This window comes from Schistocerca serialis, chromosome 6 (assembly GCF_023864345.2).
Source record: "Schistocerca serialis cubense isolate TAMUIC-IGC-003099 chromosome 6, iqSchSeri2.2, whole genome shotgun sequence".
Lineage (NCBI taxonomy): Eukaryota > Metazoa > Arthropoda > Insecta > Orthoptera > Acrididae > Schistocerca > Schistocerca serialis.
In genome coordinates this window covers 496,371,346-496,396,456 of record NC_064643.1, presented here as the reverse complement: position 1 = coordinate 496,396,456, position 25,111 = coordinate 496,371,346, and positions in this window count along the sequence as shown.

Below are 25,111 nucleotides of genomic sequence, written 5' to 3'. Positions count from 1 at the left end.
GGTACACATTGTTAAATATGAGTCTATGAAGCTGACAAACTCTACATGTTTCCATGCTGACACAACAACATCATCAGTCTTGATTGCAGTGGGCTTTGGACCATCGAGACTGGACTGCGGGTCAATGTAAATGTGTTGCATGGTTGGATAAATCATTGTTTTGATGATTGTGACCAGATATGCCATTATCCAGGCAAACACCTGCCACAGATGCAGACCAGTGGGGTAGTATTGTGCTATGAGGGACATTCACCTGGAATTCCAGTGGACCAGTGGTAGTAATTGAAGACACCATGACAGCTGTGGACTATGTGAACATTACTGTGCCCCAGCTGCATTCCTTCAAGCTTGATATCTTCCTCAACAATGATGGCATCATCTTAGCAAGATAACTGTACATATCAAAAGGCCAGAATTGTGATTCAGTGGTTTGAGGAGCGTGTCAGTGAACTCATGTTGGTTTCTTGGCCACGAAATTTGCCTGATCTGAGTCCAATGGACCATATCTAGTATACTGTTGGGCACCTACGGAACCCCACATACCACAGGCCCATAATGTACAGGAAATGTGAGGGTAGGCATTTGGTGCCACATGCCTCCAGAAACCTACCCAGGACTTGTTGAATTCATGCCATGCAGAATCGTTACTGTATTTTGTGCCAAAGAATGGACTAAAATACACTGGGTTAAGCAGAGAGTCATAACATTTTGGCTCTTCGGTGTATACGCTGCCCATTACACACAGGTTATTACAAACTATTTTAACTGAAGATTAGGAGATCATTGGATTGGTCATTCGGGAACACAAAGTGGCCTATGTGCACTCAACACACTTAACACTTCTGGACTGTTTTCTGTGAGGAAAAGTAAACCATGGGTCTAAAAGGAAACACTGACTATTGATGCAGATGTGCAGTGTGGTATAACATGGTCTTCAGCATCAATAATTCAAAATGAAATTCAACATGCAGTATTGTCTGTCTGGAATTGCTTCATAGCACATATGAGTGTTTGAGATCTACATTTTGAGCACTTGATATAACAGTCATAATAATAAACTCACGAAACATACCTGAGTTATGTATTTGCTTACATACAGTTGAGTATGGCAAGCAACAATATGACATTTTAAAAAAAAGTCACATCTATGATTCGGCAGCCATAAAAGTTAAAAATTAGTCAGGTACCTCAGGAAACTTGCCATATTGTCCACTGTAATTTAGTGCAAACTACACCTCTATATAGTTACTTGTTCTGGACAAATTTGATATGAGAGGTCTTACCCTTTATGATTAAATGTAACTTCTGTGAATAGCTTTCAGCTTTATCTCTTAGTTTGATGGATGTATGTTGAAATAATCACATGATGTTGGAGAATATTGTTTCAGATAGTTAACTCAGGAAATATGGCACCTATAATGATTAAATTAATGTGAAAAGATGAACATAACACATACAGTGCTAATGAAATCACAGTTTCATAGAAAAATATTGATTTAATAACTTCTAATTGCTTCAAATGCAATACATTTTGTGTATCTCTAGTAAAATTTAGTTCTTTGAGTGTAACACATCTTTATACTCACCAAACCTGTCATTTCTAATAATGGCAGTTTTACACATTCCCCCCCCCCCCCCCCCCCCCCAACCCAAACACTGCAGACTTGATAAATTTCTGTGAACTCAAATGAATACTGAATATAAGCTTATCAACCAGAACACTATGAACACCGACCTACTATCTGTATTAACCCATTCAGGCAATAGCTAGTTAGACACATGAACGGTGCCTGTAGTATCAGTGACTGTGCTGTCCATGTGTTGAATGGGGAAAGCTCTCTATATTAACCTGTTCAGGCAATAGCTAGTTAGACACATGTATGATGCCTGTAGTATCAGTGACTGTGCTGTCCATGTTTAGAATGGGGAAAGCATACAATATACCTGAGTTTGAATGAGGGCAGATTGTGATGGCCCGTAGGCTCAGCACAAGAATTTTGGAAACTGCACGACTTGTCAGGTGTTCGAGGAGTGCTGTGGTGAGTGTCTCCAACATGTGGCGAAACAAAGATGAAACCACATCCAGTCGTCATGGGACCTCATTACAGAGGTCGGACGTTCATAAGTTGGGCAGACTGTTAAAACAGGACAAGCGCTGCACTGTTGTGGAACTAACATCAGACTGTGTACAAGTGTGTCTGAATGCACAGTGCATCAAACACTCCCAGGGACGGGCCTCCACAGATGATGACCATGCATGTGCCATTGTTAACACCACAATATCGGCGATTACTACTGATATGGGCACATGACCATCGACACTGGACACTGGCACAGTGGCACAGTGTTGTGTCATCTGATGAATCCTGATACCTTCTTCATCATGACAATGCAAAGACATGAATCCATCATCTTCCAGGGAAACAGCTCATTGGCACCTGTACTGCAGGAAAGAGACAAGTTGGTGGCGTCTCCATTATGCCCTGGGGAACATTCATGTGGACATCTATGGGTCCAGTGGAGCTCATGAAAGGCACCATGATGGCCAAGGATTATCATCGTACACTGGTTGCAGACTATGTACACCCCTTCAGATGATCATGTTTCCCGATGACAGAGGCATTTTTCAACAAGATAATGGACCATCTGACAAAGCTAGGAGTGTAATGGAGTGGTTCAAGGAACACAGTTGCGAGTTCCAATTGACGTGCTGGTCGCCCAGCTCGCCAGATCTGAACCCAATCAAACACATTGGGGATGTGATTGAACGTGGCTTCAGAGCTCATTGTCTCTGTCCCCAGAATTTACAGAAATTAGGTGACTTGTGTGTGCAGATATAGTGCAGCGACCTACCAAGGCCTCATTGCTTCCATGCCACAACTTGTTACCAGTGTTATCTGTGCCAAACCAGCTATTAGGTAGGTGGTCATAATATTATGGCTAATCAAGGTAGATTCAAGATTTTATATCAAATAGATATATGCAGGAGTAGGCTACTACATTAGCAGTGACACATTAACTCTATGCTGTGACGACATACAAAGTGGCACAGGAGATGCTTAACCATTTCTACTGAATTTGAATATTATGACATATAACATTACAAACTACATAAACACAGAATCACAACATGGAGAATTGATGTCAATGAAAAACATGTTCAATGCAGCCACCATTTTGCAGCCATAGCTGTTAATAACGAGCATTCATGTTTTGCACTACTCCCCAGTACATATCTTCATCTATGGTGTTGCACGCTTCCACAGTGTCAACTCTGACTTCCAATACATCTTGAGTATTCTGATGGAAGACTTCTTCTGTTGAATAACGCCATGGAAAGTAATCACAGGGGTTGTTGTCAGGGCTGTGATGTGGCCAAATTTGGCAACATTGAAGGCGTTGAGGAAAGTGGTGAGACAGCATGCTTTCACCAAATGTTTCATGCAGAAAATCGAGAACAGCTTTGGCTATGTGTGTGTAGGCTCCATCCTGCATAAACTAATGTGTGTGCATTGGAAATCGAGTGACATGAAATGCAGGAAGGAACTGGTTTCGCCAAATGCCCATTTGTCGTTCAGAATTGACAGTTTCACCGAAAAAAAGAACCATTTAATCCATGGCTTGATATGGCACCCCAGACAGACACTTTTTCACTGTAGCTGCCCTCTCATGAAAGGTCACTAGACATTTTATGTATTGATCACACCATTAAATGGATGTATGATTGTCAGAGAATTGGACATTGTGCAGGAATCCTTTCCCTTGCATTACCCAATCATCAATTTACACCTGCTGTTCGAGAAGAGTATGGTGGATCGTCATTTTGTATGAGAATAAATGAAGGCCTTATGGCATCTCTGGCCCAGAGCGCCCTATCTTTGACTCTGACCTCTTTGAACCGCATTTGTTCTACATGTCTTGGTGCGCAACTTGTGTACTGCCATGTTATTCTTCTTGCCTTGGTGTCTAATAAATGGATTTACGATATTTAAGGTGTGTTTTTACCGATCAGCCTTACGTGATAACCCACAGTGGTGACCCCAACATCGTCATCACACGACCTATTAGCTGTGCTTGTGACCACAAGTGGTCAAGCGTACCTGATGTGCATTTGGTTAAAAGTAAGCAATTATCTACGGCGGCGGCCACTTAACCGTAACTGGCTCAACATGCCCACGGTCAATTGCATCAGCTTAACAATGGCCACAACATGGACAGTGCATGTCGCCAAATGACGTTGTGGAGGATCATCCAGTTAAGGACGTTGTGGCTTATCCCTCAGCTGCGCAGTCTCCTTTGGTTTGGTTTGATGTGCCGACGAAGTTCCAGAACTGTGACTCAAACATTTCTATGCACGGGGATGCACATTCTTATATACCTAGTTTTGCAGAATCCCCCTCCCCTTTCACACGTTGTCTCAACGACACCGTTTGCCTCCACTGAGCTGGTTTCCGGGAACTTCACTCTGGTTGGGTACCTAGTCAGCCCCCCCATGCATGCCCGCCATGGCAGCACCTCAACCACCTTCTGACCACTGTTGTAATGGCACCTGTCGTTACACCCACGCCATATTCGTCGTCATGCCTGCTGGACACACCGTGCCGACTTCTACATCTGCACACTCCACACCACGTGCTACATGCGGCCACCCCGCCACGCAGACCTTGGGCAATACACTGTCCATCACTACTGCACTTCCAGTGTCAGGGTCGTCCTGCTCTGCTCGTATGGATCTACGTCTGCTGGTGCTGCCTCAATATGTGTTACCTGGCAGGTTTCCTAAGCTGCTTGCTTTGCAAAAAGATAACCCAAAGACTTGGTTCATGTTAGTGGATCACCCACTGGGTATTCACGGTATTTTGGATGATGACACACGTTTTGTGTACCTGCTGAGTCACCTTCATGGTCATCCGAACCTCATCAGTGATCTGCTTCTCTCACCACCCGCCTCACATAGTATTCAATGGCGAAAGCACTGCTCATCAAGCGCCTTTCTCACACCCCGGCAGAGGCTATCTACCACATTATTCTTGATAAGCATTTCGATGACCACACCCCTTAGCAGCTTTGGTGGCACCTCCGTGCATTAATTGATGATCAAGCATTACCTGATGCTTTGGACATTGTTGATGGTCCAAATGTCTTTGAATCTACAACTTAATCTGCTGTCTCACATTGCTGACCTACTTGAGGTTCATTTACGCATGGCTGATTGAGCTTACACTATCATTTGTCACTGACACTGCCTGTCGAGGATGACTTCTCCTTCACCTTGCCTTGGCATCTCAGCTGCCAGTCAGGAGCTGCCACATAGCGGCCTACAGGAGGCACTGCCTGCAGCCTCCTCCGACAGCTGCCAACCTCATCCAAGCAGCAGCCTCAGCAGTTACCAGCCCTGACCCAGCCAGCTGTAGCCCCTCCCTCTCCACACCATCTCACCCCCCAGGCTGCCCACTGTGCTGGTATCATGATACTTACAGGAACATAACATGCAACTACCGCTCACCTTGCGCCTACCATAATGATTCCAGTGGGCACGTTTAGGCATCAGATCCCGCCATGTTCCTTCACGGCGCCTACTGTCCGGCGCTTCACCACTGGCTTAAGCGATGCGACGTCTCTATGCCACTGAATTGTCATCGGGCACTCGCTTTCCTGGCGACACCAGCACCAACATCAGCGTTATCCTGGCCAAGCACGACGGCAACATACTTTTACCTGCTAACCTCACTTTGACCGAGGCCTATTGTGGTCCTTGCCTCTATCAAGATGTCGCTTCACCTATTACCAATCCACACGTTCCCTTGGACTTTCCACATTGCCGATGTGGATGAACCTGTGATTGGGTTGGACATTCTACACCATTACGAAATTTCACCAGACCTGCAGGCCACTGTGCTCTGACACGCATCTGGTTCTACTATTTCATACTCAAACGAGTTCAGCACGACTTCGCTCCCCACCTCCTTGGCTATGCTTTCCACATGCGCATCTCTGCTCAAGTGTACTACTATACAGCTCTCTGATTTGTCGTACATGGCACACAAATTGACAAACTCCGCACCCAGAATGATGCGTTATGCACCCGCATTGCCTCTGCCTCCGCTGAATTCTCATACACATGGTGTACTATACATCGCCTATCTGCAGAACCGAATGAGGCAAACCAATACAAACATCTACTGTGTCCTCTCACAATTTGCTCCTATGTTGAGCAGTCCACCGCATGCTGACATTTTTGCATCACCGCGGACGAATCTCCAGGATGCACCTGCTCACGCTACTCCAGATCCCTCACACTGCACGGCTACTACACCATGCTTTCCACTGTCGACTACAGCTGGTGCCCTGCTTATGCTGCCCAGATCTGGCGAGGTCGGTGAACTGATGTTGCCTCCGGACCTCTTTTTGACCCCTCTTGCAGCCCTTCTTTCGTGAGTATCGGCCATCAGTACTGGCACTTGTCATAGGATTCGCACTACAGGTGACCCACCTGTATGTTATAAGACCAGGCGCCTTAACGCTTCTAACCTACTGCGTGCAAAAGAAATCGTTCAGGATTTGTTGGCTTCAGGCATGCTCCGTCCCTCCAACAACAACTGGTCTTCACCTATCCACCTTGTTCCTAAAAAGGACGGCTCCTTATTCATGGGTGGGGACTACAGGTCTCTTAATGCTTGCACAATTATCGATAACTACCCCATTCCTCGTACCCAGGATTTCACGCAATTACTTCCTGGTTGTAGGTTTCTCTGTGTTAGATTGTTCCAAGGTGTACCATCAAATCCCTATACATCCACCAGATATTCTGAAGGCAGCTATCATCACACCCTTTGGCCTATTTGAATAGTGCTACATGCCTTACGGATTGAAAACTGCTGCGCAGATGTGGCAGTGATTCATTGATTCAATTTTGCTACCTCTGCCATTTGCTTACGCTTACTTAGATGATACACTGATCTTTTCGTCCTCTGATGAGGAGCATCAAGTTCAACTCGATGCAGTCCATTTGGTCCTTGATGCCCACAGCGTAATGATCAACCATGATAAATCTTAACACTGCTCCACATCTGTTACCTTCCTTGACCATTCTGTCTCTGCCGACAGCCTCTGTCCGAGGAATTCTCGTGTCGAAACCATACTGGATCTTCCTCTTCCTGAAGACTATGCTCATTTCCGTCACTTTCTGGGTTTAGCAAACTATTACTGGTGCTATATTCCTCAAGCTGCCTTTGTCCAAATGACCCTCACCGACGCCCTCTCTATCAAAAACACCAAGAGGAAACAGAAGTTGGATGGACCAAACCCATGCTCAACGCATTTAGTAACCTTAAAACTGCCCTCATAAAAGCTGTAACACTTGCCTGCCCTGATCCTTAGGCCCTTGATTCGATCATGACTGATGCCAGTGACTCAGCTGTGGGTGCTGTTTTACAACAGCACACCCTGGACTGAACCCAACCGCTCCACTACTTTTCAAAGAAACTGACTAAGAGCCAGTGTAAGTGGTCGGCTTTCGACCGTGAGCTCCTTGCTGTGTACGAGACGATTAAACACTTCCGTGGTGACCTCGAGGAGCGACATTTCACAATCTTCTCAGATCATAAGCCTCTCATGGACACTATTCGTAACCTGGCTAAGGACCTTCTGCCGAGGCATTTCCACCATATGGACAACATCTGTCAGCACTCTTCCAATGCATGCTACATCTATGGCGTGAGAACATTGTGGCAGACTAGCTATCCCACAACTGCATGCTAGTCACACCACTGAATCTGGAAAAACTCGCCTGACTTCAGGCCCAAGATGACAATATACAGCAATTAATTTTCGACAATGCATTATTGCTCTCTGTCCAACCCCATATCCTACATGGGTCGACGACCCATGTCCTTTGTGACATCTCTACGAGCACTCCCCACCCCCTGGCCCCTACCACCCTTCATAATGGGGTCTTTAGCGCTTTGCAAGGCTCGGCTCACCCTGGAACATGAGCCATGATGAGGCTGGTTATTGAGTGCTTTGTCTGGCCTGGTGTGAAGCAGGGCTGCTGCACTTGGACTCACGCGTGCATACCATGCCACCATAACAAGGTCGTCAGGCAAGTTCAACCTCCATTAGGCAAGTCTGACGTTCCGATAGGATGCCTTCAACACGTCCACATCAAAATCTTTGCCCCCTCCCCCTTCCGAGGGGTACAGATACATCTTATCAATCATCAACTGCATAACCCGCTAGCTTGAGGTGGTCCGTCTTGTTGACATCACGGCTGATACCATCGCTTATTCTTTTGTCTCGAGTGGGTTGCTCATTTCAGCTCTCCACAGTCTCTCATGACTGACCAGGGACGACAGTTTGAGTCCATCCTCTTTGCACAACTGTACAAACTCTGTGGTGTTACTAAATTCCACACCATGGCTTACCACCCGCAGGAGAATGGCCAGGTCGAATGGGGGCAATGCACTCTCAAGGCTGCGCTTATGTGCCATGGCAGCTTATGGTCCGAGGCTCTCCCTTGGGTCCTGCTGGGCATTTGCTCGGCCTATAAAGAAGACTTGAACACATCGCTCACTGAGATTCTATATGGAAACCCCTCCTCCTTCCAGCAGAGTTCATGGAGGATTAACCATCCGCCAATACTATGGATCTTCTGGCTCTCGTTGAACAGGTTAGTGTGCACGTCGCATGCCTCTGCATCCCTCTGCTGCGCCCTCACTCCTTCCTGCCTGTGTTCGTCTACAAGGACCTTGCATCATGTGGATTTGTAATGTTGCATGATGACTTCGTGCAAGCAGCCTTGCAACCACCTTATTCGGGCCCTCACCATGTGTTACGCCAGGGTGTAAACACGTTCGTAATTCATCTGCATGGACGACCACAGACCGTGTCTGTTAATCGCCCGAAACCGGCGTGGTCACTCTCTGACCTGCCTTCCAATGCTTCTGACCTGCCTCACGTCACTGCTGCTCTGCCTCCTGATGCCGCTGACCTGCCTTCGACTGATGTCTCTCTGCCTATGCAGCTGTTAGCCACATGGAACCCTTGTAGCGCAGTTTCTAATGCACCTACTTCTCATACTGGCCGCCATCTACAACCAACGCGCTGACACAATGATTATGAATTCGAGTGATGAAGCTTCCCCTGCCGTGCTCCGCACCACCGGGGTGGGTGGGGGGGCTCTGTGGCGCCTCTGGTGCAGAGTGTCAAATCTTTGACTCTGACCTCTTTGAACTGCTTTTTTTCTATGTCTCTTGGTGCACAACTTGTGTACTGTCATGTTCGTTCTTCTTCCCTCGGTGTCTAATAAATGCATTTACGATATTTAAAGCGTGTTATTCGTGATCAGCCTTACGTGATGACCCACAGCCTGAATGGGGGATGCCCTGAATAGAACGACATGGTATTCCAAGAGCAATTGTTGTTTTCCTTGTTGACCTACTGGGACTGTATTGCATTGCTGCTCTCACAGCTTCCACATCTTCAGCTGGTCTGATATGATACACACATGACCGCTTTGGTTCTAACATTCCATTATCTTCAAGCTGCCGTTGCAACCTATAGGCTGTATTTTTAGTGGGAGTTCACCTTTTATAAAAATGTTGACGAAAATGTCTCTGTGTAATAATCACACTCCTTGTTTTGCATATAAAAGCACAGACTTAGCTCTCTATTGAGCAGTCATCCATCCCTTGTCCGCCATCTTAATTGAATGATCTGAGCTGAGTCCTACTAGACTTTCCAGGAGCCACTGCATGAACGACCAGGATTTACAAATCTGTGGCTTTAATAGAATCACTGTGAAATAAATATAAAAAGGTTAAATATCCCCTGCGCCAACACAGCAAAAAGGTAGCGCTTGTCAGATACATCAGTTTATTAAATCTGTTATCAGGTGGCTGACTGCAGAGCAGCTCTTAAAGCTGAATACCGTATATGACCTCTTCATAATTGTTCTTTAAAATTACGTTAACCGAAATCGAAAGTACTACACCATGAACACCTGGATTGGACGCTACAAAACAGATTCGATTCCCAGCCAGGTTGGCAATTGTCTCAGATCAGGGACTGGGTATTGTATTATCCTCATGTGTGTAACGTTGTAATTGAAATTCCACTATTGAGATGGCTGTTAGGCATGACGTAAAAGATAGTAAATTAAAAAAAAAAAAATTGTGTTATGGAAAATGCGACAGCTCATCCCCGTACAATGACTAATAGTTAAAATAACAATAAATAACCGAAATTTATTAAAATTTCCTTGGGAACTATACAGTACGTTAATTGTAAAATGTGCAGTTCATACTGAGGCGATGTGATGCGACGCACTACAATAAAGATCGCGCAACACGACGCTTATTGGTGAATCACTCTCGTTCCCTCTGGGCTAACACGATACGCTATTAAGATGTGATGCGAGTCGCCGTACAATAAGCAACAAGACAATGCGAATCACGTTTTTGTTTCAGTTTCAGTAGCAGTCATGAGATCTTCTGGGAGGACATTATTGAGGCTTATCGTTGGTACAGCTCAAGAAACTGAAAAGAAAATGAAGTACTGGATGCACCCGTACAATGCATGGAGGGCTCAGAAGCCAATCAGTGTAAGTCATCGTTTTAATGCAAGTAACTTATATGTCGTAACAGATTCCAGAGTATTAAATCGTTCAGTTGCCGATACCAGTAAGTCACAAATTGGCATTTCTTACGCTAGATGGCAGCACATGTACTGACCATAGAGTAAATGAGCCGAAGTGTTCCGAAGTCATTTAGTGTAAGTCAGTTTGCAACACTGGTTTGTTTTTCTTTGCGTACCGTTAGACATAGTAATCTGCTACTGTTACAGGATGTCCTCTCCACTCCTTGAAAATACACTGTTTTCAGATAGCGGTTCTGAATATGTACCAGATAATGATAATAATTAGTCCGGTTCAGGTATGTATATTTTAACCTCTCGCTTCTTTCCCAAAACTAGTGTATTGTTTATCCTGTTATTGGTATTGTAACCTACCGAATGGAACGTTACATTACAAGCATTACTGAACACGTGTTTTGGAATAATTTTTAAAAATTGTGAACTGTTTGGTGAGTTGCACTGAATAATTTCCTAAATATTTTATTTATTTGTAAATGTCACTGAAGAATATGATCGCCAATTAGACAACGATGATAAAAGCAATGAAAACGAAAATATGATGATACAGATAAGGGTATTCAGTTCCGCCAAAAGATGTTCTGGAAAAGCTTATGTGAGAAGAAGTGGGAAAAATCCTTCAAAACTATGAACTATAAGTGTTCACGAAAGTGTTTTGATTTAGTAAATCCTGAAGAACGATGATCATTGTTCCAATCCTTTTATAAATTGGCGAAAATGCAAAGCAGAACGTCTATCTTTGTGGACTGATCCATAACATGAAGGTGAAGCATCATTGTCCAAGAAACTCATCGAAGGCGTGAAAATCGAAAACTCTGACATGTTATTTGACAAAAAAAATGATGTATGTGTAAAAAAGTTTTTTATAGACACATTTCAAGTTAGTGATGCTCGTCTTTATAATATATCCATTACTACAGAACCATCCACATGTACTGATCAAAGAGGCCAGAAGCTGCCACAAATAAAATTGATGTAACAAGTGAAAGAACACATTCAACCTTTTCCTATTATGCCCTCTCTGATGCACCAAATCGGAGATATTTGCAGTATGATCTGAATAGCAGGAAGATGTACAACCTTTACGTAGAAAAATGTACACAGGACGGTACCGAACCTGTCAAAGAAAGGATGTATTGTCAGGTGTTTTCTATTAATTTCAATTTACATTTTAAACGTCTGTCCAAAGATGCATGCAGATATGTGATTCCCTGCAGAACATTCTTACTTTGGGAATGAAGATGCAAAAAAGGAAGAGACAGAGATTACAAAAGAACTTCATCTTTTGTGAGCACAACAAGCAAGAGATTCTTTGAATTCAGACAAGTTGCTTGCAGAAGAAGATGTTTACGTTTCTAGTTTCGATCTGGAAAAAAGCCTTACCTTACCCAAAACTTTCCCCAACTGTTGCCTATTACAAACGAAATATGTATGTATATGAGTCAAGAGTGCACAGTTTTAATGACACTAAAGGTCACATGTGGGATGAGACAGAAGGATCTCGAGTGTCACAGGAAATTGGAGCATGTCTCGTTAAACATCTTAAACAACATGCCTCACCTCACTGTCATATTATCATGTATTCAAATTCTTGCACAGCTCAAAACAGGGATATCAAACAAAGCTAATCCTTGCAAAATTTTTTGAAAGATCCAGGGATGGCAGCTGATTACACTGACTACAAATTTATGGTATGGGACACAGTTACCACCAATAGCGATGCAGATTTTGGCTTTATCGAATCAAAAGCAAAAAAGAAAGAATTTACTTTTGGTCCAAGAGATTGGATTGATTTGATAACAATTGCAAAAAGCAGAAATCCATTTCTGGTGACAGAGATGAAGTGAGAACAGTTTCTTCCAAGCAAAAACTTGGAAGCTTCAATTTCCAATAGGAAAACCAATACTGAAGGGCGTAAAGTAAACTGGTTGAAAATGAAATGGCTAAGATACTGCAAAAACCAAGAAAATTCCATTTCTACAAAGAACCGTTACTGGAAGCTATCGTATTTTATTGTATTATTGTATTGTATGTTATTGTAATTAGATCAATGTTGTTCGAGATCCCCTGTATCCAGATCATCAACCTGTTAAAGAGCTGAAAAAAAAGCATTTGTTGGAACTTTTCCAATATATTCCTCCACATTACCACTCATTTCATCGATGGCAGCACTGGTGCAGATCGCACACCCTTGAATATTAAGTTTGTGAAGATTAGTAATTAATTCTATAATAACTGTCAATTAAGTTAATATTACACTGTAACGAACTCAATTAGAGTCTGTTTTATGTTATCTATTGAAAATTTCACTCGTTTCAAAGTATTTCTCGAAAAGTCTTGTAATCTGTAGTTAATAGAATATTACTGTTACTGCCTGGATAAGTTTTCTAAAAATATTGTAAACAACCATGAGAGAGCAGTGTCTGAGATGCTATAGGAAAGTCAGTTCTGGCTTTCTGTGCAGCTGTTGTGGCAGATGGTTACATTGGGGGGGAATGTAGAGGCATAGGAATGAGAGAAGTAAATGGGTCTCTTCCATGGTATTGCAGATTATGTTCAAGGGATAGGAAAATAGCGGAACAGGAAGGGAGGATTAGAGCCCTTCAGGCTGAACTGGATAGTGCTAGGGAGGAACTAATGAACTTAAGGGGGGAGAAGAGTGAAGAGCGGTGGGAAGTGGTAGCAAGGAACAAGGGGCCACAGAAAGAGAACAGTATCTGACACTTTCATTATTGGCACAAACAATAGATTTGCATTGCTGTCTCAGTCAACTAAGGAAAAGTCTCAAGTAGATGTGAGTGTAGCCAGCACTCAACAGACTTTCACTAGTAAACCACTGTTGCAAAAAAAGTAGAAAGTAGAAGGAAAGTTCTGTTGCTAGTTAGCAGCCATGGAAGAGGTGTGGGCCAGATCTTGCAGGAAAAATCAGGTGATAGGTACCAGGTCACAAGTATTTTAAAGCCCAGCGCATGTCTCAGCCAAGTGGTAGAGGATGTAGGATCATTGTGCAAGGGTTTTACAAAGCAAGATCATAATGTGGTAGTGGGTGGAGCAGAAAACAGTATTGATAGATACACTCCTGGAAATTGAAATAAGAACACCGTGAATTCATTGTCCCAGGAAGGGGAAACTTTATTGACACATTCCTGGGGTCAGATACATCACATGATCACACTGACAGAACCACAGGCACATAGACACAGGCAACAGAGCATGCACAATGTCGGCACTAGTACAGTGTATATCCACCTTTCGCAGCAATGCAGGCTGCTATTCTCCCATGGAGACGATCGTAGAGATGCTGGATGTAGTCCTGTGGAACGGCTTGCCATGCCATTTCCACCTGGCGCCTCAGTTGGACCAGCGTTCGAGCTGGACGTGCAGACCGCGTGAGACGACGCTTCATCCAGTCCCAAACATGCTCAATGGGGGACAGATCTGGAGATCTTGCTGGCCAGGGTAGTTGACTTACACCTTCTAGAGCACGCTGGGTGGCACGGGATACATGCGGACGTGCATTGTCCTGTTGGAACAGCAAGTTCCCTTGCCGGTCTAGGAATGGTAGAACGATGGGTTCGATGACGGTTTGGATGTACCGTGCACTATTCAGTGTCCCCTCGACGATCACCAGTGGTGTACGGCGAGTGTAGGAGATCGCTCCCCACACCATGATGCCGGGTGTTGGCCCTGTGTGCCTCGGTCGTATGCAGTCCTGATTGTGGCGCTCACCTGCACGGCGCCAAACACGCATACGACCATCATTGGCACCAAGGCAGAAGCGACTCTCATCGCTGAAGACGACACGTCTCCATTCGTCCCTCCATTCACGCCTGTCGCGACACCACTGGAGGCGGGCTGCACGATGTTGGGGCGTGAGCGGAAGACGGCCTAACGGTGTGCGGGACCGTAGCCCAGCTTCATGGAGACGGTTGCGAATGGTCCTCGCCGATACCCCAGGAGCAACAGTGTCCCTAATTTGCTGGGAAGTGGCGGTGCGGTCCCCTACGGCACTGCGTAGGATCCTACGGTCTTGGCGTGCATCCGTGCGTCGCTGCGGTCCGGTCCCAGGTCGACGGGCACGTGCACCTTCCGCCGACCACTGGCGACAACATCGATGTACTGTGGAGACCTCACGCCCCACGTGTTGAGCAATTCGGCGGTACGTCCACCCGGCCTCCCGCATGCCCACTATACGCCCTCGCTCAAAGTCCGTCAATTGCACATACGGTTCACGTCCACGCTGTCACGTTAAAGACTGCGATGGAGCTCCGTATGCCACGGCAAACTGGCTGACACTGACGGCGGCGGTACACAAATGCTGCGCAGCTAGTGCCATTCGACGGCCAACACCGCGGTTCCTGGTGTGTCCGCTGTGCCGTGCGTGTGATCATTGCTTGTACAGCCCTCTCGCAGTGTCCGGAGCAAGTATGGTGGGTCTGACACACCGGTGTCAATGTGTTCTTTTTTCCATTTCCAGGAGTGTATTAGGGCTAAAATATTGAGTATGGCCTGGTAAAAATAGCATCAGCAATGAACCATAAAAATGTTGGCTCTGTTCCTAATTTCATGTGCCATGGTTGGCCCAAATTGAACAGCTTTGTCAGGAGGGTCAACATGGAGCTAGATCAGCTGCTTCAGGCAGCTACTTTATCAGGCATAGGTTTGGTTCCTGTTGATGGTATTGATAGGCGGGACTTCACAAGACATGGCCTGCATCTCAGTACAAAAGGAAGGGGTAAACTGGCTGGGATGGTACCAAAATCTTTAAGGGGGGCACTGAAGGTCATGGAAGTACTTTTTTAGGCTTAGATCAGGGTCCAATCATCCTGCATTGATTGAAATTAAGCTTTATGAGAAGTTCCGACAGGCAGGTACTAGAGATATGAAAATATCACATGATTCTCATAATAGTACACTAAAAAATAATGTTAGTATGTGATAAGATTCACATAAAATCACAGTGAAAAATAATGTTAATATATTGTATAAGAATATCAGGGGATTAAAAAACAAAGTTGATGAGCTTCTTGTTTGTTTAGGAGATTTAGAAACTGAGGGTGGAATAGATGTACTATGCCTGTCTGAACATCATATAGTCACTGGTATGGAAATGGTAAATGTAGGTGGATACAAGCTTTCACCACATGTAAGCAGAGACACTATGGAGAAAGGAGGAGTTGATATACATGTTAAAATCTGCCATAGTATGAAAAATTTGGAAACTAAAAAATTTTGCATTGAGCAACAAATAGAAGCATACACATGTGAGCTTAAACTAAATACTGACACTGTTATAATTTTATGCATGTATCGGTTCTATTGGAAAATTTTCAACTATTTTTGAAAAACTTGGATTCTTTGTGGCGCTATCTGTCAGACAGAGGAAAGCAAATTACTGTTTGTGGGGATTTCAATGTAGATTTTCTCAAAGAGTCCGTTAGAAAGCTTGACTTAGAAGTATTACTTCGTTCTTTCAACTTGACATCACTTACTGACTTTCCTACTCAGGGGGTACAGGAAAGCAGCACACTGATAGATAATGTTTTCATAGACCAGGATAAATTTGATCAAATAAAAACTTTTCCTGATAAGAATGGTCTGTCTGGTCATGATGCACAGCTAGTTACAGTATATGATATAGCTCCATACAGTAATGCAAAACAGTCCTCCAAAATGGAATGTTCAATTAACAAAATAACAATTAAAAATTTTAAGGAAAGCTTGCAACGGTTTGACTGGAATGAGATGTACAGGGAACAAGATGCTAATTTAAAATTTAACCTATTTCATGATACCTTTGCGAGTATATTTGAAAAACAGTTTCCCCAAGAAAACAGTGAAATATAATCGTAAGAAACTATGTAAAAAGCCATGGCGTACTAAAGGGATAAAAATTTCTTGTAAACAGAAAAGGGAAACGTATCTCATAGCTAGGAGGAGTAATGATTTCAAAACTGTGAAACATTGTAAAAGCTACTGCACTGTATTAAGAAGTTATTAAAAAGCCCAGAAGTATGTACATTATGTCTGAGATTAGCACATCTGATAACAAAATTAAAACAATTTGGATTATTGTTAAAAGGGAAACAGGGCAACCGAGAGCACAGGAAGACTGTATTTCTATGAAACACAATGAGAAGTTTGTTAACAAGAAGTCAGAAGAGGAAAACATTTTTAATAATCATTTTTTAACTGTTGTAGAGAAAATAGAATCCAGTTATTCATTAGAAAATGCAAGGCAGTATGTGGAAGAGGCAGGACCTATGAAATTTGATAAAATTGAAATTCAACCCACCTCTCCTACTGAAATTAGGAAAATAATAAATTCACTCAAAAATAAAAGCGCACATAGAATTGATGGAATTTCCAACAGAGTACTAAAAGCTTGTTCCCAACAAATAAGTAGGATTCTCAGCCACATATGCAGCAGCTCACTGTAACAGGGCATTTTTTCAGAGAGATGGAAAAACGCTGTTGTTAAAAGCATTGCATAGAAAAGGGGATAGAACCAGTGCTAACAACTACTGCCCAATCTCACTTCTGACAGCTTTATCCAAAATTCTTGAAAACGCTATGTATTCAAGAGTAGCATCACATATTCGTAAAAATAAAGTACTAACAAAATGTCAATTTGGTTTTCAGAAAGGCTTTTAAACAGAAAATGCAACATATGCCTTCACTGATGAAATATTAAATGCATTGAATAACTGAACATCACCTACTGGAATATTTTGTGATCTCTCAAAGGCTTTTGATTGTGTGAATCATCAAATTCTCCTATATAAGCTTAAGTATTGTCATATGAGTGGGACAGTGCACAAATGGTTTAATTCATACTTAACTGGAAGAATGCAGAAGGTTGAAAGTCTGCAAAAACCATCAGAGTCCTCTAACTGGGGAGGTATGAATAATGGTGTCCCACAGGGTTCAGTCTTGGGTCCCTTATTGTTCTTAATATACACTCCTGGAAATGGAAAAAAGAACACATTGACACCGGTGTGTCAGACCCACCATACTTGCTCTGGACACTGCGAGAGGGCTGTACAAGCAATGATCACACGCACGGCACAGCGGACACACCAGGAACCGCGGTGTTGGCCGTCGTATGGCGCTAGCTGCGCAGCATTTGTGCACCGCCGCCGTCAGTGTCAGCCAGTTTGCCGTGGCATACGGAGCTCCATCGCAGTCTTTAACACTGGTAGCATGCCACGACAGCGTGGACATGAACCGTATGTGCAGTTGACGGACTTTGAGCGAGGGCGTATAGTGGGCATGCGGGAGGCCGGGTGGACGTACCGCCGAATTGCTCAACACATGGGGCGTGAGGTCTCCACAGTACATCGATGTTGTCGCCAGTGGTCGGCGGAAGGTGCACGTGCCCGTCGACCTGGGACCGGACCACAGCGACGCACGGATGCACGCCAAGACCGTAGGATCCTACGCAGTGCCGTAGGGGACCGCACCGCCACTTCCCAGCAAATTAGGGACACTGTTGCTCCTGGGGTATCGGCGAGGACCATTCGCAACCGTCTCAATGAAGCTGGGCTACAGTCCCACACACCATTAGGCCGTCTTCCGCTCACGCCCCAACATCGTGCAGCCCGCCTCCAGGCGTGAATGGAGGGACGAATGGAGACGTGTCGTCTTCAGCGATGAGAGTCGCTTCTGCCTTGGTGCCAATGATGGTCGTATGCGTGTTTGGCGCCGTGCAGGTGAGCGCCACAATCAGGACTGCATACGACCGAGGCACACAGGGCCAACACCCGGCATCATGGTGTGGGGAGCGATCTCCTACACTCGCCGTACACCACTGGTGATCGTCGAGGGGACACTGAATAGTGCACGGTACATCCAAACCGTCATCGAACCCATCGTTCTACCATTCCTAGACCGGCAAGGGAACTTGCTGTTCCAACAGGACAATGCACGTCCGCATGTATCTCGTGCCACCCAACGTGCTCTAGAAGGTGTAAGTCAACTACCCTGGCCAGCAAGATCTCCGGATCTGTCCCCCATTGAGCATGTTTGGGACTGGATGAAGCGTCGTCTCACGCGGTCTGCACGTCCAGCACGAACGCTGGTCCAACTGAGGCGCCAGGTGGAAATGGCATGGCAAGCCGTTCCACAGGACTACATCCAGCATCTCTACGATCGTCTCCATGGGAGAATAGCAGCCTGCATTGCTGCGAAAGGTGGATATACACTGTACTAGTTCCTACATTGTGCATGCTCTGTTGCCTGTGTCTATGTGCCTGTGGTTCTGTCAGTGTGATCATGTGATGTATCTGGCCCCAGGAATGTGTCAATAAAGTTTCCCCTTCCTGGGACAATGAATTCACGGTGTTCTTATTTCAATTTCCAGGAGTGTACATCAAGGACTTGCCATTCTGTATTCATGAAGATGCAAGGGTAGCTCTTTTTACTGATGATACAAGTATAGTAATCACACCCAACAAGCAAGAATCAGCTGAGGAAACTGCAGATAATGTCTTTCAGAAAATTGTTGAGTGGTTCTCTGCAAATGGACTCTCACTAAATTTTGAGAAAACACAGTTTATACAATTCTGTTCAGTAAATGGCATAACACCATTGATAAATATAGACTATGAAATGAACAGAAGTCTGTTGCTAAGGCAGAATACTCAAAATTTCTGGGTGTGTGCATTGATGAGGAATTGAATTAGAAGAAACACATCAAAAATCTGCTGAAAACGTTAAGTTCAGCTACTTATGCTATGATGGTTATTGCAAATTTTATTGATAAACATATCAGTAAGTTAGCCTACTATGCCTATTTTCATTCACTGCCTTCATTTGGCATCATATTTTGGGACAATTCGTCATTAAGAGGCAAAGTATTCATTGCACAAAAGCATGTAATCATATAATTGCTGGAGCTCACCCAAGATCACCTTGCAGACATTTATTTAAGGTTCTTCGGATATTAGTAGTACCTTCACAATACATATATATTCACTTATGAAATTTGTCATTAAAACCCCACCCCAATTCAAAAATAACACCAAGTTCATAGCTTCAACACTAGAAGAAAGGATGATCTTAACTATACTGGATTAAATCTCACTATGGCACAGAAAGGGGTGAATTATACTGCCACAAAAATCTTTGGTCGTTTGCCAAATAGTATTAAAAGTCTAACAGATAGCCAGCCAATATCTAAAAGCAAATTAAAAGAACTTCTGAATGACAACTCCTTCTACTCAAGAGATGAATTCTTAGATATGAAGTAGTAATTGTAAAAAGAATTGTGTAAAAAAACTTATGTTAAAGTGACATGTTTCACATCATTACAAAATGTCTTATTCATGATTCATGGATCAAGGATTAATGTATGTACGTGTGCATGTATGTATGATGTTTACCTTCAATAACCAAAGCACACATGCATCATCCTCAAAAACAAAAGAAATCGAGAATACTGCAGAGTATGGCAGCAATAATGATGAACATGTAGATTAAATTCATCAAAAGGTGCAGTAGGCAGTGACCATAAGTTACAGTTTTTGTGTTAAATTATAGTTATGTTGTAAATTATTTAAGTCACTTTCTTCTGTATACTCAGAATAGGTGAGTAGTATTAGGTTTCGATACAAAAAGTCTTATCATTGTATGAATCAGCTGTATTTTTCTGTATTATGTTTTGAAAACATCTAATTATCTTCAGTTTCATTGTGGACTGACTTAAACTGATTGGAATCTGGACCTTCCAAATATCAAACATTGTTCAGTTGTGGTTTCCTGTGAGACCTCACAACACGAACACAAATTCCACTATTTCTACAGACTGAAACCAGGCTCCAGCTTTTGTAGCAACCACTATCAACTATTTTCGCAAAACAGGACACAAATTTTCTACTCGCTATTTTCCTGCTGAGAAGCTACTCTTTTCGATAAGTTAAGGTGCTGAAAGTGTGTGAATGATGTTACAAATACCACCACCAGAAGTTAACTTTTTGTAAGACTACCTAGTATGGCAATTTCGTTCAGTGTGGTACATACTTATTCTAATTAATGGTTTCAAATTAGTCAAGCTAGGATAGAATTTCTAGAATTGTTCAGTTTCACAGAGTAGCAAATGATTCTCTGTTAAGAGTATTCAGAAGAAACGTTACTAGATTCTATGTGAGGTAAGATACCATTGATGGTGTAGCAGTGGTGGTGAGCTCTGCGTAGGGTAGACAATGTTTTCGAGGAAATGGAAGAAGCCCATAATGATAAGGAAAACTCCGACATGTCATCCTTGGCTTTGTCCAGCAGCTCAAAATGGCTCTGAGCACTATGGGACTTAACTTCTGAGGTCATCAGTCCCCTAGAAATTAGAACTACTTAAATCTACCTAACCTAAGGACATCACACACATCCATGCCCGAGGCAGGATCCGAGCCTACGACTGTAGCGGTCGCACGGTTCCAGGCTGGAGCGCCTAGAACCGCTCGGCCACTCAGGCCGGCTCCAGCAGCTCATTCAGAAGTAAAAGGAAGTTTGTTTTCAGTTCTCTTTTAGGCCTGTGAAAAAGTTTCCTGGCGTAGGGAACATAGACTGAAAAAACATTCAATCAGTTCCATCAGCTGGTGGTTCCCAGATTTTTTTATACCAGTAAGTTTTTCATTTCCAGCTTTAGCTTGTATCAGCAGTGAACAAAAAAACACCCAAGGCTTTGTAGCTCCAGACACAACCATAGTGTCGAACAAGGCGTATCATAGCTCATCGCTGCAAATGTCAAATTGTATCACTCATTTAGACAAGACTGGAAAGAGGTACTACTCTCCTTACAGCGTTCAAAACAATTTACGTATGTTGGCTACATTTAGTAGGCAGAATTATATGCCCTAATATGAAACAAATAAAAACTGTCCAGTGATTACATTTTTCACTTCAAACTTCTCAAAATTTGCAAGGTATTTTACTTTACTTCGAAGTATCACAATAACTATACGTAATAGCAAAAAACAGGGTCATTATCAAGCTGTGATATCAGACTATAATATGTGAAAAAATCAATTTTTTACCCGATAGTTTCTTCAAAATCAAATGAGAAAGATCACATTGCGAAGAACACACATGAATCCCAAAACACTGGAGAAGCAGGATATCAAATTCATTATGCAAGGTAATTAATTGATCAAATAATTACCCCCACCCCCTGATGACATCATGGGTTTTCCCCAGCCAGCACATGGGTCCCCTTCAGGGAACTTCTAGCCCCCACCTCTCCCCTCCCCTCGAATGATGTAATCCAACATGGTGTCCCAGGGAAAAAATTGCTGGAAAAGGACACAGTCTTTGTCAAACTGCTGGACAGGGAGCACCTCATGATGGTAGGCTAATATAGTGTGCAAAGGCATTGTTTAAACAATTTGTTTCAGAATATTGTTTATTTATTTCTGCAATCACAATACACTTTAAAATAGACGCTGGTTTTTTAACAATTTTGATTATGTTAAACAACTTTGGTTCTTGCAGTATGCGATTTTCACTCTGCAGCAGAGTGTGTGCTGGTATGAAAATTCCTGGCAAATTAGAACTGTGTTCCAGACTGAGACTCGAACTTCAGACCTTTGCCTGTCGCGAGCAAGTGCTCTACAGACAGCTACCACAGCACGACTCACAACCTGTTCGCATAGCTTCAAATGTGCCAGAACCTCGTCTCCTACCTTCCAAACTTCACATAAGCTCTTCTGCAAACCTTGCAGAACTAACACTCCTGGAAGAAAGCGATTTGTGGAGACATGGCTTAGCCACAGCCTGGGGGATGTTTCCAGAATGAGATTCTCACTCTGCAGTGGAGTGTACATGGTTATGAAACTTACTGGCAGATTAAAACTGTGTGCTGAACTGAGACTCGAACTCGGAACCTTTGCTTTTCGCGAGCAAGTGCTCTACCGACTGAGCTACCCGAGCCCATAGTGATACACACTCCGCTGCAGAAAGAAAATCTAATTCAGGAAAAATCCCCCAGGCTGTGTCATGTCTCCACAATACCTTCCCTTCCAGGAGTGCTAGTTCTGCAAGGTTCACAGAAAAGCTTCTGTGAAGTTTGGAAAGCAGGTGACGAGATACTGGCAGATTTGAAGCTGTGAGGGTGGGTCGTGAGTCATGCTTGCGTAGCTCAGTCAGTAGAGCACTTGCCCACTAAAGACAAAGGTCCCGAGTTTGAGTCTTGGTCTGGCACACAGTATTAATCTGCCAGTAAGTTTCAACTCTGGTACTTCTTTTTTTATTCTGGTAGCGAAAGGATCCATGTAATTACACTGTCACAGACCACACTAAAAGCATCTGAAAACTTCCTTGCGCGTGCTCCATCCACCAGTGCTGCAGCTGCTGGAAGGAGCCATGTGCTGGGCTCACGGCACTGGCCAGTGTCCAACAAGTGGCACCCACAGGGCTGTGCTAAGAACTTCATGTCACGCAGGGCAATACCTCTGCCTTCTGCCTCTGTGGCACAGTTTCTTCATTGTGGCACACGGATACCCCTTGTCATTGAACACAAATGGTTACAGGAATTGTTAAATCTGGTGTTTAAGCAGTGTGTGGAATATTGTCACATATATATCTTGAAGAAGTCACAAAACACTGCAAAAAGCTGCTGCTTGAAAGATATGCCACAGGAAATATGAATTAGACAATTCCCTCGACAAATATGAATACATCACAAAAGTACTCGAAACACAATTGCACACAAAACACTGTGACAGCCATAGTGAAAATGTTTAAACAAAAGGACTTTGTGTGGAATATTTCACACAGTTGATAAATTGAAGATGTCACAGGAACTAAATGCAACACTGTACAAAGAGAGGGAGCTTTGCATATGACAAGAATATTTAAACTTTTTATTCTGAGGAATATCGCCACACTTGAACACAAACTCTAAAAAGATTGTGGCAGGTTCTGGCACACTTGTGAAACGTCCCAGTCTTCATCCAGACTTCCTCCTGAGACACTTCACACTCTTTTGTGGGAAATACCACAGCCTTCCCTTGTCTTTGAGCACAAACTGTTTCAAGAGTTATTAAACCCAGTTGAATATGTCTCTAAATACACTTTCAAAGTGATTGCTTCACAGTAATGCGCATCAAGATGTGTCATAAATATATCGTTAGACAATCTGTCCAGATGAATTTCACAAATTCAATATATAGTTGCATAGTAGGGTATATTAATTACAACTACAGGTCGACACTGCTTTGGAATATTTGCATGCATAAACAAATTAGGTAAAGTGTTTGATGCCTCAACACATATGCAAATATTGCGTTAAACAATTTGTTTCAAATACACTTGCACACGAAACACTACATTGTCTTCCCAGATGCACACTGAAAGTAAATACATCATAACAATAAATGAAAGCAAATACACTCGAAAGCACATCGTACAGGAATACGGTTTATAAACTGAAACTAAAGTAAACGAGCACAAATATGTCGCGACGAAACTCTAAATACGATCCTATATCTCATAACAATATTGATAAATACACTATCACAGTAGTTTGCTTCTTGGGGCATGGTTGTAACCTAGGACCCACAAAGCGGCGCGCCAATCAGTGGCCATAGCTCAAAACAGAGTGAACCAGCTACCGGAAGTGGGCTCTCCCGCTGGATCGACGAGCACGTCTGGCACAAAGAACGGATCGGTGGAAAAAGTGGGTATTTGCAGAGTGCAGTAGAACCCTCATACAAAAGCTCGCGAAATCCATGGCAAGCAGAATAACACCAACGTTTCCTGCGAGCTCACACCAGAATTCATCAGCAGGAGGTGAAGAATGTTTGCTGCCGGCCGGAGTGGCCGTGCGGTTAAGGGCGCTATAGTCTTGAACTGCGTGATCGCTATGGTCGCAGGTTCGAATCCTGCCTCGGGCATGGATGTGTGTGATGTCCTTAGGTTAGTTAGGTTTAAGTAGTTCTAAGTTCTAGGGGACTGATGACCACAGCAGTTAAGTCCCATAGTGCTCAGAGCCATTTTGAAGAATGTTGTACTCATTGGCTGTCTGGGTGAAATGGTAGGTGCCTGGAGTAGAGGTTATATAAACCATCAGCGTGGTGCAGTCACTGTAATTCTGCTATCGTCAGTTCGCCTGTGTGGTTGCTTGTGTGTTCTTATGCCAAGCTTCATTTTTTTCAGGAAAAAACAATGAAGTGCGCAATTTCCAACAACAGCATCAGCAGCGGTAGCAGCAGCAGACGCCTTCACCAGGACAGCCCAGCATTTAAATTAACTGTTCTAAGCACTCAATGTTCCTGTGAGACCCATAATTTTAGTATCTCTCACAGCAACTGTTCAGGTCATAGTCGGTAGAGGCTTGCCTCTGTAATACTGAGCTTTTGAACTGTTTGCTGCTGTAATTTTAGTGTGTAACCAATTTTTATTCAATAGCAGGTATTACAGTCCTCGTTTGTTTTTCTTGTCATTGTAGCCTTCATCTCTGAGATGTAGG